General features: G+C 35.9%; 1 long non-coding RNA gene across 3 annotated transcripts in view; it reads right to left on the reverse strand.

Annotated features, from left to right (window-relative positions):
* Positions 1 to 566: 566 nt before the first annotated feature.
* Positions 567 to 16,602, reverse strand: part of LOC125392952 (uncharacterized) — a 381,816-nt gene continuing 365,780 nt past the window's right edge. For all 3 annotated transcript variants that reach the window (XR_015735775.1, XR_015000619.2, XR_015000628.2), the window contains one exon: positions 567 to 2,305. This is a non-coding gene — a long non-coding RNA (uncharacterized LOC125392952). The remainder of the gene's footprint in view (positions 2,306 to 16,602) is intronic.

The raw sequence follows: 16,602 nt of genomic DNA on the forward strand, positions 1-16,602 counted from the left end.
TCTATTAATATGAAAGCACACTGACAACTTGAACTTAAAATTAGCTTTGAATTTAAATTATCACTTTGAGGGATTCTGAGGAGGCTTTGACCTCACACAAAAATCTACAGGAAATGAAGGAATGCTATGATTGGGAGAAAAAGTCTTCCCAGGGAGGAGTACAACAGTTGCATATTCAATAGCAAATGATCATCCCTAAGAATATATATATATATATATATATATATATATATATATATATATTTATATATATATATATACACATAACATTATGAAAATTGAGTAGGGCATATTTAGGAATATGTGTTTATATAGACAGACAGACAAATAGATAGAGGTATGCATATAAAAACAGCTTATGGTGAAGATAGCTTGTGAATTTAAAAGAGCAAAGAGAATTATCTGGGTAGGTTTGAAGAGAGGAAAAGGAAGGAGAAAATGTGATTAAAATTTAAAAATAGTAAAAATTTTATAAACGAAGGAGACAGGCTTAAGCTTAAGTCCAGAAAATATGGTTTATGTCATCCAGAGCTATACCTAGGCTGGATGTGCAACAGTAACAGGGGTTACAGTTTATCTTGTTTATTCCAAGTATTATGTACAACTCTTGGGCTTAACAATAGATCATGGAAAGATCCGCAATCGTTGTTTACAAATTTTTCATAGTGCAAGGATTCTAACAACAGTGTTTTCGTTCAAAGAGTCTATTTGCAATTTGTTTTCAGTCCAGGATAGTATTCGGTTGTGTGTGTGTGTGTATGTGTGTCTCTGCGTGTGTGTTTCTCAATGAGAACATTGGGTACCAGAGATTAGACTTGGGCTTTATACCTAGGAAATAAATGTACTTTATATCAATTAGTCCTGTCTCATTTCTATCCTTCATTCTACCATGTATTATTTTAAGTATTTGCAGTAAGAAGTAGGTGAAACTTATAGACACTGAAATCACAGAATTTCATCAATACTCTTCTTTTTACTATCTTGCTGTTGATACTTTATTCTTTGGTATGTATAAACTCATCTGTTATTTATTCACTGTGGATTTTATCCACACTCACTCATATTATCTGTTTATGTTCACTCAGTAATTCTTAGACTGGCATTATAATAGTCCTAGGAGATAGGGCCTTTGGGAAGTAATTAGATCATGAGGGCAGAACCCAAATAAATGGGATTAGTGTCCTTAAAAAAGAGGCCCAAGGGAGATTATTATCTCTCTCCACCAGAGAAAAAGTGTCATCCATGACTCAAGACACCCACCCACCCTCACCACATAATGAATCTGAGTCTTGATCTCGAATTCTAGCCTCTGAAACCACAAAGAATTTCTATTTTGTTAAAATTCTCAGTCTAGTGTATTTTATGAAAACAGCCAAAACAAACTGTGGCATGGTTAATGTTGTTTCCCCTAGAATTTGCCTTGTCTGTGGCAAAGGCTGTGGTTACTAAGTATTTTTCATATTTGTGTATATACATTTTCCACTATTTTTTAAAACTCAAAAGTCGGTTTGTTTTAGATCAATCTCTGACATGTGGTATATGAATAGCTATTGAGAGTAATCCATGTAGAATCATTAGTAAATAAGTAAGACTCATTAAAACAAAATGTTTCTTTCACTTTAACTCTGCTGTTTCTATATATAAAATTATAAAATGTATACAAAACTCATTATTCTTTCTTTGGTTTGCAGTTGTACTTATTTGCAGGGTGTGTTGTGTAGTTAGTTTTCATTTTTAAAATTAGAGATAAATTTGAGATAGCTGAAAAAATACATTATACCACTATCAGCCATACCTGTGCATCTCATTCTTGTGTTTGTATATTATATTATGATATCATAAGGGGAAACTGACTGATGCAGATTTCTGAGATGTCACATCTTCATTGAAAACATATGACTTATTTTCATAAAAATGTGATTTTTAAAAAGGATAAGAGAACGTCACATGAATGTTCTTTCAAAACACTTATATAGTATGTGATATTTAATACATAAATAAAGTTTAATTTGAAATATAATCAGGAACCATCAGATAAAGAATCAAAATTAAAACAAATTAAGATACATCAAGTTAATACCATCCAACTTTGATATGTTGTACTAGGAACTTTATATCTATGGTATTCCTCATGAAACACACAATTCCGGTTTAATTGTGACAGAAATATCGGAAAACTTGAACTGAGGGACAAAATATTTGGCCTAAACTTCTCCATACCATCCAAAATATATAATTAAAAAACCAAGAAACAATAGAGACTGCAACCACCAAGATAAACCAAGGATGTATCTTGCACAGAGGTCTGAAAGAGAAAAAAATAAAAGAAATTAGAAAAAAATAAAGAACACAATATGTATCCTAGTTAATAGTAATGCATATGAAAAGAATGGGGAATAATATAGCAAGAAAGATGAGGATGGGGCATCAAAGTGCAGGGACAGGTAGAAAAGGAAATATGGGAAGGAATTAACTAGCACTAAAGACCTTTAAAAGCACCTATGACCTGTGTGTAGGTCTATTTCTTCTGCCTTCTCTTGAGCTCTTTTCATTCTGCTTATTTTGTTTAATTCCAATGTGTTAGTTTTTATATTATTTTACTTTATTTAAAAAGTTCACATGAAAACTAACACTGTGAAAATTTTCTAAAATGCACACAGAAAAAGTTTTAATGAAGTTACCCACTAACAGTGTGAAAATGCCTCTCGTAGACACCATAGGCTAGAAAATTAGGATAATGTCAGAAAATTGTTGCTTCTTTCGGATTGGTCAGTGGTGTTCCATATATTTTCAAAAATTACTGTTACTATTGTTCTTGGTTCTCTCTGAAATGTCATACTAATATGTCACATAGTGGGGTCATAGAACATGGAGAAATCTAACTGAAATTAATGGAAACCTCATCACAAGTGTGCAATTTCATAGTTCTGAGAGGTTCTAGGCATGGTATTGAGGGAGAAAAGCATTCACCATTCTTTCCCAGGTTTGAAACTAGTGAGTTATAATAATGATGAACCTTACAAAAGGTGCAATAATGGCATTAGTGTTATGAGAGCAAACAACTGCTCCCTGCTTGGAGTTAAAGCCTTCTCTACAAGACAGAATCCATGGCTTACACTGCTAATTGAGACACGAATTGGTGGCCTGCTAAGTCATAAGGCCCAGGGAAGAACTATCTATTTTAATTCTGCTAAAGGGACATAGAATTTAAGTAGCTCTTAATGATTTATTATTACACTCACAGTTTACTGCATCTCTCATTCCTTATCAGATAAACTTTTTATACTATATGGCAACTAATAAGGAGACCTACAGCTAGCCAATGTACATAGGATGAGAGACTATAGAGTAATTAGCCCTAGTTGGGACATTCAATGTCATACATCATTCAAGGCTTAGGAGTCACAGAGGAAGAGGGGTCATAAAGACTGTAAAAGCCACAGCAGTGTACGCCCACCAACAAAACTTTATTTTCTGCATACAACAGTAGAATTGTATGTACTGTACTCACACTGACTGGGAACACATGAACAAGATTTGACCAAGATCAAGCCGTGCAAAATTCCAGCATGGAATAGAAAGGTAATAATAAAGACCCATGCCCCCAAAGAACTATCAACAACTGATGGTTGCTAGGGGTCGAATAAAAAGTTTTCTCCAAGTATGTGGCTCTTTAAAGGGCTTTCCAAATCTAGTAGAGGGCCCTTACACGTACTGGCAGCACTAATGGGACTCAATGATACATTTTTTTGATATTTTTATATTAAAATGCAATCACGTCATTTTTCCTTCTATTTCCACCATCTACACTTTCCATAAGAACCTCATTGCTCTCCTATTTGTCGCTTCCTTTTCTATTAACTGTTATTACATGTATGTATATATATTTTTAAATATAACCAAGGGCTGAGCATTTGGTATTGAAAAACCAAATTGTTTTTCTTTCATAGGGAAGACTATTTCTGTCCAACAGTTCTCTAATAGAATTTAAGATCCACTAAACAAGAGGGAGTCTTTGCAAGGTATTGGAGTTCTAGCCCAGTATTGCTAATAAAGTAATGAATTTTGCTAGAGAGCATATAACTAAGCCAGCATAAACACATTGGGATATTTTAAAATTTGTTTTAATTGAAGTAGAATTATATTACTTTGCCCTCTCCCTTTACTCAATTCTGCCCCTCCCATGTTGCCTGTCAAGTCATTAACCTCTTTTTCTTTGATTATTATTGCTATATACATATGTGTATATGCACAAATATATAAATACAGACTGGTGTGTCTGTGTTTTTGTTTGTGTGTACATAGTTCAGGCTGACAACTCTGCAACGGACAATCACAGAGCAGCTCACTACTCCTAGATAAAGAACTTCAGAACTCCAGGCGACTAATCAGTGGGATTACGTTTTTAAAAACATATGAAACTGGGAGGGAATAGTGGTATAGAGAAGATAATGGGGTGGGGAAATAGAGGGTGGACTTGACAAAAATCATGTAACATGCATGTATGAAATTATCAAACAGTAAAATTTAAAAATAATAAAATAACAGTATATAAGTGTTGGTTCAAAAGTATACATTGTTCAATCATATATATGAAGTGTTAGTAGAAGAAAATGGCATATATTGAAACTTTGTATTATCTAAGTAAGATTTCTGAAAACCTGAAGCTACTGTATAGTTCAGTTTTGAGTAACAATACATCAATTTATCAGTAGCAAAACTTTACTTTCATTGCTGTAATTAATTATTGTGGTTGATTTTAATTTTGTCCAGTGGAGGATTTTACTGCAGTGTTCATACTCCCTCTTTCAGTAGACATAAAGTAATTTGGAAGCATCAAGAAGTTTTCATAGTTACTGATTATTTAGATAAGTTAATATTCACATCTAAAGTTAGGTTCTTTAAAAAGCTCCCCATGTGTATGTGTGCAGTAGAGATTTTTACCCCCAGATTCAGAGCTGTATAGATTTAACTTTATCCAAGCAACTCCATATTAAGACACATCAAAATAGAGCAGAACACTTTGACCTGATTCTGTCAACCCAACCTCAACTGTATCTTAGCTCCTGCGTTCCTGACATAAAAGCATGCAGTTCCCAGGCAGTTCCAAGGCCTCACTAATCTCTTTCCAACTCCACAAGAGTGTTGCTTTTATTCTATCACATACTTCAAGCTTGCTGCTTCCAAGTCCCAATCTCCTGTATTAGCCACGTTAGCAACTGTTCAGCCTTGATGTCCTTACAGACTATATCATGCCAATAATAGATAATCTAAATGTTTCTGTATTCTGTATTTCATATTCTGTGTTGGTGTAACAGAATATAAATGAAAAATCATCGTGAATTCAGAGAAACTGTCTCCCAAATAGGGATTTCAAATTCTATTCTGAGAGTCTCTGAATTTAAATCTTAAAGTAGGAGATTTGCTTTCACTTCCTGAATCTATTTTCAGAGAAGCAAAATATTTTCAAAGAGTTCTTTCTGAAAGCTACCTGAAAATTCTTGGTTCTGAGAACTTTTTCTTCCTGAATTTATGTCTCTCCTATATCCTCCAAAAAAGATTTATATTTTATCCTGACGTTATTTTTTTAAAGTAATAGTCATTTAAGCTCCAGTGAAGCTTCTGTTGATATTCAGCATTGTTGATATTTTGTGCATTGTGTAAAAGGTTGCCCCGTATTGTGGGACTTCCAGCAGTATTCCTTGTCTCTCCCCACGAGATGCCCAAATCAAAACTTCCCTGACTGTTGCTTCCTTTGCATGAAAACTGATGATTTTCATTAGAAGGATGAGTATTAGTACTGGTGTTTTGTAGAATTTTTAAAGGCAAGGTTTCCTTCTGTAGACCAGGCTTTCTTCACATTCTTAGTAATCTTTCTGCCTCAGCCTCCAAAGTATAGGTGTTATAAGGATATGCCAACACATCCAGGCAGCTGTTAATAATTTATAGCATGAATAATCAGTCTATGTTCCTTAAAAACACACCTCATCCATTATTTTACATATGATCTATTGCTGTTGCTCTCACAATAGACTTCTATATTTGGGTCAGCCCCCAAATACAGCCACAAAGCTCAAAATATTTTCCCTCTGTCTTTTTACAGAAACATGCAGACAGTTTCTGTTTTAAATCTGACATCTGCAAATATTTAAACTCCCCAATTTAAACCAGTAATCCCACAAAAATGCACTATTTTAGATATAATGGCACCGGTCACACTGGTAATGGTGTCTGATTCTTTAAAATCCACGCAAAGCACAGGATTTATCTAGACACAGCCCTTACCTCCTTGAAAATAAAACGTTTGACACCTCACATCCTAATATCATGTTTCACCTGTTACCCTTTAATATAAGTCTCCTCAGACTTTGGAAATGTTGCAGAACACAGTGGTCCTAAGGAGCCAGTGTGCTCTTTCTGGGTAAGTGTATTTAACTTATGAGGGAAGGTCCAGTATTGGAGAAACGCAGATGATCTTTGTGACGAATAGAATAGCTTGAAACATCTTTGGCAGAATCAGGGCTTGCTATTTCTCCTCCCTCCATTTTTTTTTGTTGGTGGTGGTTAAAAGGAAAAAGGAATAAGGAATTCAGAAAAAGTTCTCCTAGCAGACCTATAAATTTTTAATTTTGTTGGTTTTTTCTCTCTAGTCAGCATCAATCTGGAATTGCTTTCCGATTACAGCTAGTCACTGTTATTATGTTTCTCCTAAGGCTGTTTGGGACAATATGTTGTTAAGAGCTCCAATATAATGAGTAACATTTGAAAGACAAAGCATGTACATGATATTTTATTGTTGAGACTCAGAATGCTAAATCATATATCCAAACAGAGGCCTCTCCACATATGATGCCATCAAGCTGTTGCTATTGTATTGTAAATACCTAATGTGGAGATACGGGGACAAGCTTTAATTCTCATTTGTGTTCATACTTTCGGAAATGACTATATTGGAAATATTGAGAATAGGTGTAGTTCTAAAGGTATCTCTGGGGCTCGAGAAATGGTCTAGGGGTTTAGAGTATTTCCTGCTTCTGCTAAGGATCTAGGTTCAATTCCTAGAACCCACATGGTAGTTCAAAACTGTATATAATTCCAGTTGAGAGGATCTAATACTCTTGTCTTATCTTTGTAGACATCAGGCATGAGTCTGGTGCACAACCATCCTTATAGGTAAAATATTCGTATCACAAAATAAAATAAATCTAAAAGAAAAACAACCAAGTTATCTTGCGGTAACTATTTTTTTGTATTTATTTATTTATTTATTAAAAATTTCCACCTCCTCCCATCCTCCCATTTCCCTCCCACTATTCTCATTCCCCCTCACCCTCGCTCTCCAGTCCTAAGAGCAGTCAGGGTGCCCTGCCCTGTGGAAAGTCCAAGGCCCTCCCCGCTCCATTCAGGTCTAGGAAGGTGTGCATCCAAACAAATTAGGCTCCCAAAAAGTCAGTGCATGCAGTAGAATCCATATCCGGTGTCATTATCATCGGCTTCTCAGTTCACCCTCATTGTCAGCCACAATCAGAGAGTCCGATTTGATCACATGCTTGTTAAGTCCCATTCCAGTGGCCTTGGTGAGCTCCCATTAGATCAGTTCCACCGTCTGGGTGGACGAACCCCTCGCGGTCCTGACTTCCTTGTTCATGTTCTCCCTCTTTCTGCTCTTCTTCTGGGCCTTGGAAGCTCAGTCCAGTGCTCCAATGTGGATCTCTATCTCTATCTCTGTCCATCGCCAGATAAAGGTTCTTTATCAATGGCTTCTCAATCAGCCCCCCATTTCTGCCACAATCAGAGAGTCCGGTTTGGTCGCATGCTCATTCAGTCCCAGTCCAGCCGAATTTGGTGAGCTCCCATTTGAACAGGCACACTGTCTCAGTGGGCAGCAGTAAAAAATAATGACATTTTGAATTTTGCATGCAAATGAATAGAAATAGAAAACATTATCCTGAGTAAGATAATCCAGACCCAAAAAGAGGAATATGGTATGTACTCACTCATTAGTTGATTCTAGTCATAAACAAAGGAGATTGAGCCTTTAATTCGTGATCCTAGAGAATCTAATAGGAAGGTGAACCTGAAGAAAATCATATAGTTATCCTCCTGGATATTGAAAGTAGACAAGATTACCAGGCAAACTTGGGTGCATGGTGGGTGGGGGGGGTGGAAGTAAGGGGAGATGGTTAGAGAAGGGAGAAAGGGAGGATGGGGGGTAGCTTGGGGGAATGGGATGGGGGGAGGGAGGAGGATGGATATGGGAGCAGGGAAGTAAATATCTCAACTAAGGGAGCCATTTTAGGGCTTGGAGAGAAGGGAGAAGGGAAAGACTGGAAAGAGCTTGGGGGAGTGGGAGGGTGGAGATGGGAAAAGGGCAGATATAGGAGCAGGGAAGAAGTTATCTACATTAAGGGAGTCATTTTAGGGTTGGCAAGAGACTTGGCTCTAGAGGGGATCCCAGGTGTCCACAGGAATGTCCCCAGCTAGGTCCCTGGGCAGCAGAGTAGAGGGTACCTGAACTGTCCTTGCCCCACTAACCCACTGATGATTATCTCTAATATCACCATAGAATCGTCATCCGGTGACGGATGGAGATAGAGATAAAGTCCCTCATCAAAACAACACATAGATTGAAGTACATGACTTTTATTCATTCATTCTCTCCATTTTTTTCTTTCTCTTACACTAGGTATATAAATATAATAAACATTTTCTAAAGAATGAAAAAAGAAGCGACAATTTCAATTCTACCTACACTGGCAGTGGTAAGATAGTGACGTGAAACTTACTCAGCTCTCTAAAAAAGAAATAGAATACTTGAATAAAGCTACATCATTTTAAAAATTGGAAATATATTTTAGATATGATCCCAGAAAGAGTCATGTAGGTCAGGTGGCTCTAACCATGATTCTTGTCACACACTTAAGGAAAATATCCCCAGCCTTACGCAAGCTTGGAGGAAATGGAAGGAGAAATGAACATCCTTTATTTGCTTCATGAAGTTAGCACTTCCATTATCGAAAATGGTGTAGGGAAAACACAGACATTATTGTTTTCATGGGAATAGGTTCAGAAATCAGTAACAAATATTAACAAGTTAATCCTGTAAATCTTTTAAAAGGGAATTTACTAACCACAAGGGACCTTCCCAAGAGTTCAAGATTTAACTTCTGGATAACAATTATGGTGCTCACCATGTTAACAAAACTAAAAAGGAGAGGAAACCATCAGATAACTTCAGAGATAAGATTTGAGAAAATTCCACATGAATTCATAGTAAAGTGTATCAGTAATCTAGGGACAGAAAGGACCAGTCTACAGGATCACAGCTGGTTTAAAGGGTGACATTAGGCACTCAATAAGTGACCCTACACTGAGCACACCTCATTAATACTAGTAAAGGAAAATAAAAGGAATAAAAAACACAAATGCGACATCAAGAAACAATCATGAAGTCACATGATTATATATTAAGGATTATATGAAATGAATCCACATAAAAGCTACTGAAATTTAACCAACCCTAACACAAGTACACAAGATCAGTACAAAACTGAGCTATATTTCTACATACTAGCGTGAGCAACAGGTGAAAAAAATTAAGTAATCACAATTACAAATAAACCTGTGAAAGACCCATGGTTTAAGAAACAGTAATATCTGCACAGTGAAGACTTTATAACATTCTGAGAAATAAGGAAAATTCTACAAGATTGAGCTAATGTGTTCTTAGATTCAGAATCAAGGACATGGTAGGCAATAGCTATGGTGTTCAGTTAACAATAACTAATTCTCCTGAAATTCATCAATAGATTCCATGCAAGCCCATTCAAAATTGCTGCAGGAAGCATTCCTTGAGGAAGATTAACAATCTAATCTCTATAGTATTTAGAAAATAAAAACAGCTGAGAATAAGCTAAATGACGGGATAAGAGATATATATGGAATTTTTAAATTTAATTCCAATATTTTCTATAAATAGAATAATTAAGACAATGATATTTATATAAAAGGCTACATAAAATTCAAAGCAAACAAACTAGCTAAAAATAAGCCATAGATTTATAGTCATTTTGTTTTAGATAAAAGCTTAAAGAAATCAAAATTATTAGAAAATAGAAGATCTTTTGACAGATGGTCCTGAAAAATTTAAAGTACACAAAATAAAGAAATTAAATGTTGACTCTTACTTTAATTATATAGAAAAATTAAATCAGCTGTAGATCAAAGATATAATGTAAGCACTAGAATTATAGCCTTTTTAATTTTAGTACAACAATATAATATTTTGAGGCATGGCCGATGAAATATTAATCACAGTAAGAATTTAGATATAATGGATATTAATGAACATAAAATCTACTCTGTGATAGACAATGTAAAACTATGAAAATACAAGCCACAAACTGAGCAATAATACTTAAAATACATATGAATGATAAAAAGGTTTCAAAATACAGAATTCTACAAGTCCCTCACTAAAAGCAAAACTATTCAGATGGGCAACATTCTTATCTTGTTAAATAGATATTGCATAAAGGTAGATAGGTGAACTGGGTTCAGTTTTTGAGATAATTAGTCCATGAAGTATACTATTAATATGTATATCAGTATTATTCTGTACCCATCCATATGCATACAGTTAAAATGATTTCTAATGTCCAGTGCTTACGGAGATAAAAACAACAGGATACGATATTTTGGGAATATGAGATCATAAAATCACTTTGAAAAGCGCTTTAGGAAACTTCTTATATGATTGAACAGATACTTTCTGAGTGACACTGAAATTCCATTGAAGGGGAAAAATTATATGTCCACATATTGCTTCTCCTTGAAAGTTCATTGTAGCAGCTTTTGTATAAACTGTCAAATCAAATGAAGTTAAAATTTCTAACATTAAATGTCTTAGTTAGGGTTTTATTGCTGTGAAGACACACTTTGGCAGAGACCATGGAGACTCTTATAAAGGAAAACATTTAATTGGGGCTGGCTTACAGGTTTAGAGGTTTAGTACATTATCATCATGGTGAGAAGCACGATGGCATGCAGGCAGACACAGTGCTGGAGAGGTAGTTGAGGGGTCCACATCTGGACTCACAGACAGCAGGAAGAGAGTGAGCCACTAAGCCTGGCTTGAGCTTCTGAATCCACTTAGTCTTCCCCTAGTGACACATTTCCTCCAACAAGGCCACACCTACTCCAACAAGGCCATACTTCCTAATTAGTGCCATCCTCTTTGGCCATTTTTATTCCAGCCACCACAGCAGATAAGGAAAATTCTATATTGAAGTACCACAGGTAACATTTTTGATAGGGGAGTTCAGTCAATCATATTCTGTTTTCGGGGCGTGCCGCCCTCAGGCAAAAGCCTGCCTATAAACCTTGCAAACGTGCTCCACTAGCTCTCTTTTCACCTGGCTCCTGTGTCCGGACAGATCTGTTGGATTCTGGTGTAAGCTGTTGTAAGTCTTACTTCTGTTTATTAAAGCTATATATTTTGTATCAAGATAGTCTGGGGACTTTTCTTTACCAATCGCCCTGCAGCTTCACATTTTAGTTTCTAAAACTCAGATTTGGAGACCCCAGGTTCCTGAGACTCACAGACTTATTTTAACCTTATCTGAGTAGTTTCTAGGAAATTAAAATGCCTGATTGTTTGAAGATATATGTTCTGTAATTGTTACTTCACACTGAAGTACCTCATCAGCAGATATTTGCTCTCCTTCACAGACCACAACTGGAGCTAGGCTTCGGTAAACAGCCCATGGCCGTCAGGGCCATCAATCAAACAACCTATAAGCAACTGAGTACTGCCAACAGCCAATCTAGTGAGGCTAATCGTGGACTCTTCTTAAATGCAGTGACTTGTGAGAAGTCTTCTGACAAAGAACACACAGAAACCGTGCCCAGATTCCTGACTACCCCCCCCCCCCCAGTTACTATTCTATAATAAACGTTCATTGTTTTAAGACATTATGGTGCTGATAATGTTAGGAAGTAATAAATATATTCACCAATTATAAAGAATGATCCAAAGATGAACACCTTTTGGTGGCTTTATAGCAGAAAAAAGCCACCACAAATTTCACAATTTCAAATGAAATCAGTTCATTTATTAAGCAAGAAACAATACGTCTACATCTCAAGCATGATGTAATAGTTCACGGCATAGATGTTACCGCATTGCATCCTGGGTGAGGCCTGGGTTGTACTCTCATCTGAGACTCAGATGTGAAATCTAAGTCCACATGCTTGTTGAGAGAATTCAACTCCTTGTACTGTGACACTAACGTCCCAGCTTTCTTGTGGTTGTCCCTTGATGTTGCTCTCAGCTCTTGAAGCATAGGTAGGGTTGTCTTGCCACAAGGACTTCTCTATAACATGATTTTTTTTTCTCTTTAAAAGTCAAAAGGAATATTTCTCTCAGGATTTGAATAGCTCTAATTCTTTCTAAATGTTCACTTACTCACCTAGGAAAATTGCCCAAAATTAAAGTTTTAAGGACTTTAAACTGCATCTATCTCTTTATGGTAGTATATAAGTAGATGTTTGGTTGAGTATTAAATAGAAAATAAATACAACGGTAAACAAAAAGTCTACTAATAAAAAGAAAGTCTGTGGTCTGGTCCAGGAATTGGACTTTGTCTGGAAAGAGGCAAAAGATCTCATTTGTTTGCCTGGGTATTGTTGATAGTAATATAGTAGTGATATAGATCTACAGATCTGATAGACTCATGAAACTATATACTTAAACTGTGAACAGTATATTATATTTAAAATATGTGCCATAAAAATGTGTTAGAAATAATGAATAAACAACAGCCAGCCGTGAAATCTTTTCCTCATTTTCCCTTCACACTGTGACAGGACTGCTTAAATCGGATCTCACCAAGAAACCTAGATGCAAAAGAATTTATCAAGTCTACTTTTTCTTCCATATTTTATTTTTGCTTCTTAGTAGTGTGAGAACACCAGCAAACAACTAAAGTATGGTTCCTCAGTAAAAAAGTTACCTCTTGTTCTTTAGGTCATTCAGTGTCTTAACGAATGAATTTAACATATACATGTACAAGTTAACACACATATACATGTGTACCCCAACTGTAGGTACAAGCATGCTCAGAGACAGTAAATTATAAATCATTAAAATAAGTATCAGTGAATTATAATTCACAAAAAAATAAACAATTTTCCTGATCATACCTATGTATACAGAAAGCTCTTCTTGGTAATGCAAAGAGAATCTAATCTTCTCCACTATTTCACAGGCTAAATGACAGAGACCTGGTCTTTAGTCCTGAAATTCAGTAATAATAGATAGGACCTCTGTAGGTCAATACCACTAGAGAGATTGCTTCTTTCTGCTTTAAGACTAAACTCTGGTTTTGAAAATCAGCAAAGACACCTATTCTAGGATCATATGACTTTTAATGAGGTAATTTTTTAAGAGACTGAATGTTGCACGCATCCTGAAGGAATCTTGAGAGTAATGAACTGTCCTTCCTCATGTCTGGATCAGCAAAATTTACAAAGCAGAGATTTCTTTCATAATATCTATTTGAATAACAGGGGTGGAGTCGAGAAAGACATGAATCAATTATTCTCAAGGCCAAATAAACCTCTGGGATTAAATAGTTTTTTTCTTCTAGCCAAAACCATATGCAGTTAATTGCAAAAGAATGGAACGAAATACACAAATTAATGGGGAATTTTCAGCCCATCTGGGAAATGTTCATGGATGAGGAGGGGCAGAAGCCACCACTTTAGAACCACTGGCACAATAAATTATATAAATAGGATGAAGAGCAATATTTAAGCAAGTTGTCAATGTTTCTTGATTTGTCTCTGCAGTACAAATCACACCCAGAGAGAAAAACTTTTAATTGAGTCAGTGTTGTGGGGAGATGTTCTATGTTCAGTTTTTGTCAAAGCTAGAGATACAAAGCATTGCCTTTATCAGCCAACATCCACGAAGAGTGCATTCCCGACTTAAAGACAACTTTTCTGAACTTGATACCCATGTTTCAGTGAAGAATTGGAAAACAATAATTAAAGACAAAACAAAACAGACAAGCATTTCAGGTTTAATATGCAAGTCAGGGCAATTTTTTTGTACTATGGCTGAGGTACGATTGCTTCAGTAGGATGGGAACCATGCACGGATCTCCCAGATTGCCAATGTTAGGTGTACTTTTCCTGAAAATAAAAATCTATAAAGTTTGTGCTTGATTTCATGAAAATCCAGCAGACAAAATAAAGCTTGGGGTTGGCAAGATGGCTCAGAAAGAGCAAAGTGCTTGCTGACAAGTCCGCTGATATGAGCTTGATCTTTGGAACCTCTATGACGGAGAAAGAACAAACACCCACGAGTTGTGCTCTGACCTTCACATGTGCATCACAGAATGCAATCTTGACTGTAATACAATATATGTTAATAAAGAATAAGTTAATTTATTAAGAAATGATTTACCTGGGCCATGATTAGGATGATGGGCTTACTGCTGAGTTTCAGAAGAAAAGTCTAGTTTCTTGTGTGTGTGTGTGTGTGTGTGTCTGTGTGTGTGTCTGTGTGTGTGTGTGTGTGTGTGTGTGTGTTTGTGTGTTTAAACCTACTTCATGATTGCAAGGTGATTGCTTCAATTGTCTGGGCTGATGGTAATGGTCCCTTAAATTTATCTTTTTTATTCCAATAATGCTTTCCTAGTATACACATCTGGAGTATTCCACTGTTAAGAATTGTGTCATATGACTAAATTCATTTCCACTATAGACTACCAAAACAGAGTTTCAGGTGGCCACATTTCTGCAAGATTCACACAGCTGCTCGCCAAGGACTGTGTAAGTTATAAGTAAGTGCTCATAACAATTCATATAATTGTTAATGATTGTCACAGACAAGATCTTTTATTGTGGCTTCCATCAACTATCCAAATTCTATACGCATACTAAAATTTGCTAACTAAAATTTGTTAGCTTCTTTAAATAATCTCAGTAGTCTTGACTCTGAGAACTATAACAACACAAGTATTATGTTCTTGGGTTTTTGATTCTTCTAAACAAGTACTGAGCAGCTTTGAAGTTATTATTAATGTTTAATCTAACTTGAAATTTTAAGACCTGTTATAAGTTTTAACTGTGAACCATTTTTACAGAACTGCTAGAGGTTTAAGAGTCAGTTCTGCTTAGTGTATTTTCATCAGTGTTTATTAAGCATCATCACTCTGTCAGACCAACACTAAAGACACCAAAAAAAACTAAATTGTTTCTTCCCTGATACAAACATAAGCAGGTGATCACACGTTAAAATGATGGAAGATACACTCAAATTAGAACATCGCAAGATGGAAGATGCAATTCTATCAGGACACAAGGAAGACAAATACATGATATCTAAGTTTGTTGAGTTAAAATGAGTATCAGTCCCCTTGTTTAATCATTTCTAGTCTATTTTCTTCCCTCTAAATAAAATGAAAAATAAATACAATTAATTATAAATAATTATTACATAATAGTGTAATGCAACTTTGCATTACTCAGTTAGAGACATCTTGAGAAATGCATTGTCAGGTCATTTGCCATTGTGTGAAAGTTGTAGGTAGTGCTTCCACATTCTCACATACTATGACACGTCTATACACCTAAGTTATATAATACACACTATCATATATGTGAAGTATACTTTACTTCACAAAATAGTGTCATGTGAGTTATACAACCATGATAATTAAAAATTTCCATGAGAAAGATGCTTTCAAGGAAAGTTAAGTTTACTCATAAGACTAGGAGTCTTAATTTTAGTGAATCATTTGATGTACTGCTTCAGCTTGCGCAAAATGCATTCTGCTATCTCTTCACAGTTTGTTATGGGTTTCATAAATACAGAACACCACACAATATGTTTATGCCGCTAATAAACAAATAGCAAGTGTGTGATATGAAAAAGTTGTTATTCTTCAAATATGCCTGTTTTCCATGTCGATCTTAGGATATAAAACTCTTATTGGTCTCTGGTACAGGTATTTGAGAATGAGTTAACTACTTCGGAACTGCACGTACCATAGAATGATGGTTCAAACTGAAAACATCCTGCAACACGTGGTTGAATTTCTTGATAGTCACAATATGTAGTCTTTGTTCAGGACTAGGGAGGACATATGAGGGGGGGGTGTGGACACATATATGTATGTGCATGGTGTAGGAAGAAGTCAGAGATCAATGTCTGGTGTGGCCATGTATGTTCCGGCAGTGCCACCTTGGGCCTGAAACTTTGCCTGAACTTTGGGTGTCATCCTCAGTTCCTCATCCTTATGTGGCAAACACTGCTACCTGAGTTATCTCCTGAGTCTTTGAAATATATGTTATTGAAGTATGTGCCCTCATTTCAGACTTAGGGGAGGGAATCTTCAGTACAGGTCTTACTGATTGTAGCTCAGGAAGTGTTGCCCCACCCCCCACAGTCCTGACCTTCACCTTTCAGCTCTAGGCGCTTCCTCCAAACTGAATCCTTTCTGCTAGAGAATACTACATGTTTTTGAAAAAGGTATTAGAATCCTTTCAAACACCATCATGCCATTTATTTTTCTTAAACCATCCCTCTAAGTT

The sequence above is a fragment of the Myodes glareolus genome, chromosome 2 (assembly GCF_982192425.1).
Source record: "Myodes glareolus chromosome 2, mMyoGla1.1, whole genome shotgun sequence".
Lineage (NCBI taxonomy): Eukaryota > Metazoa > Chordata > Mammalia > Rodentia > Cricetidae > Myodes > Myodes glareolus.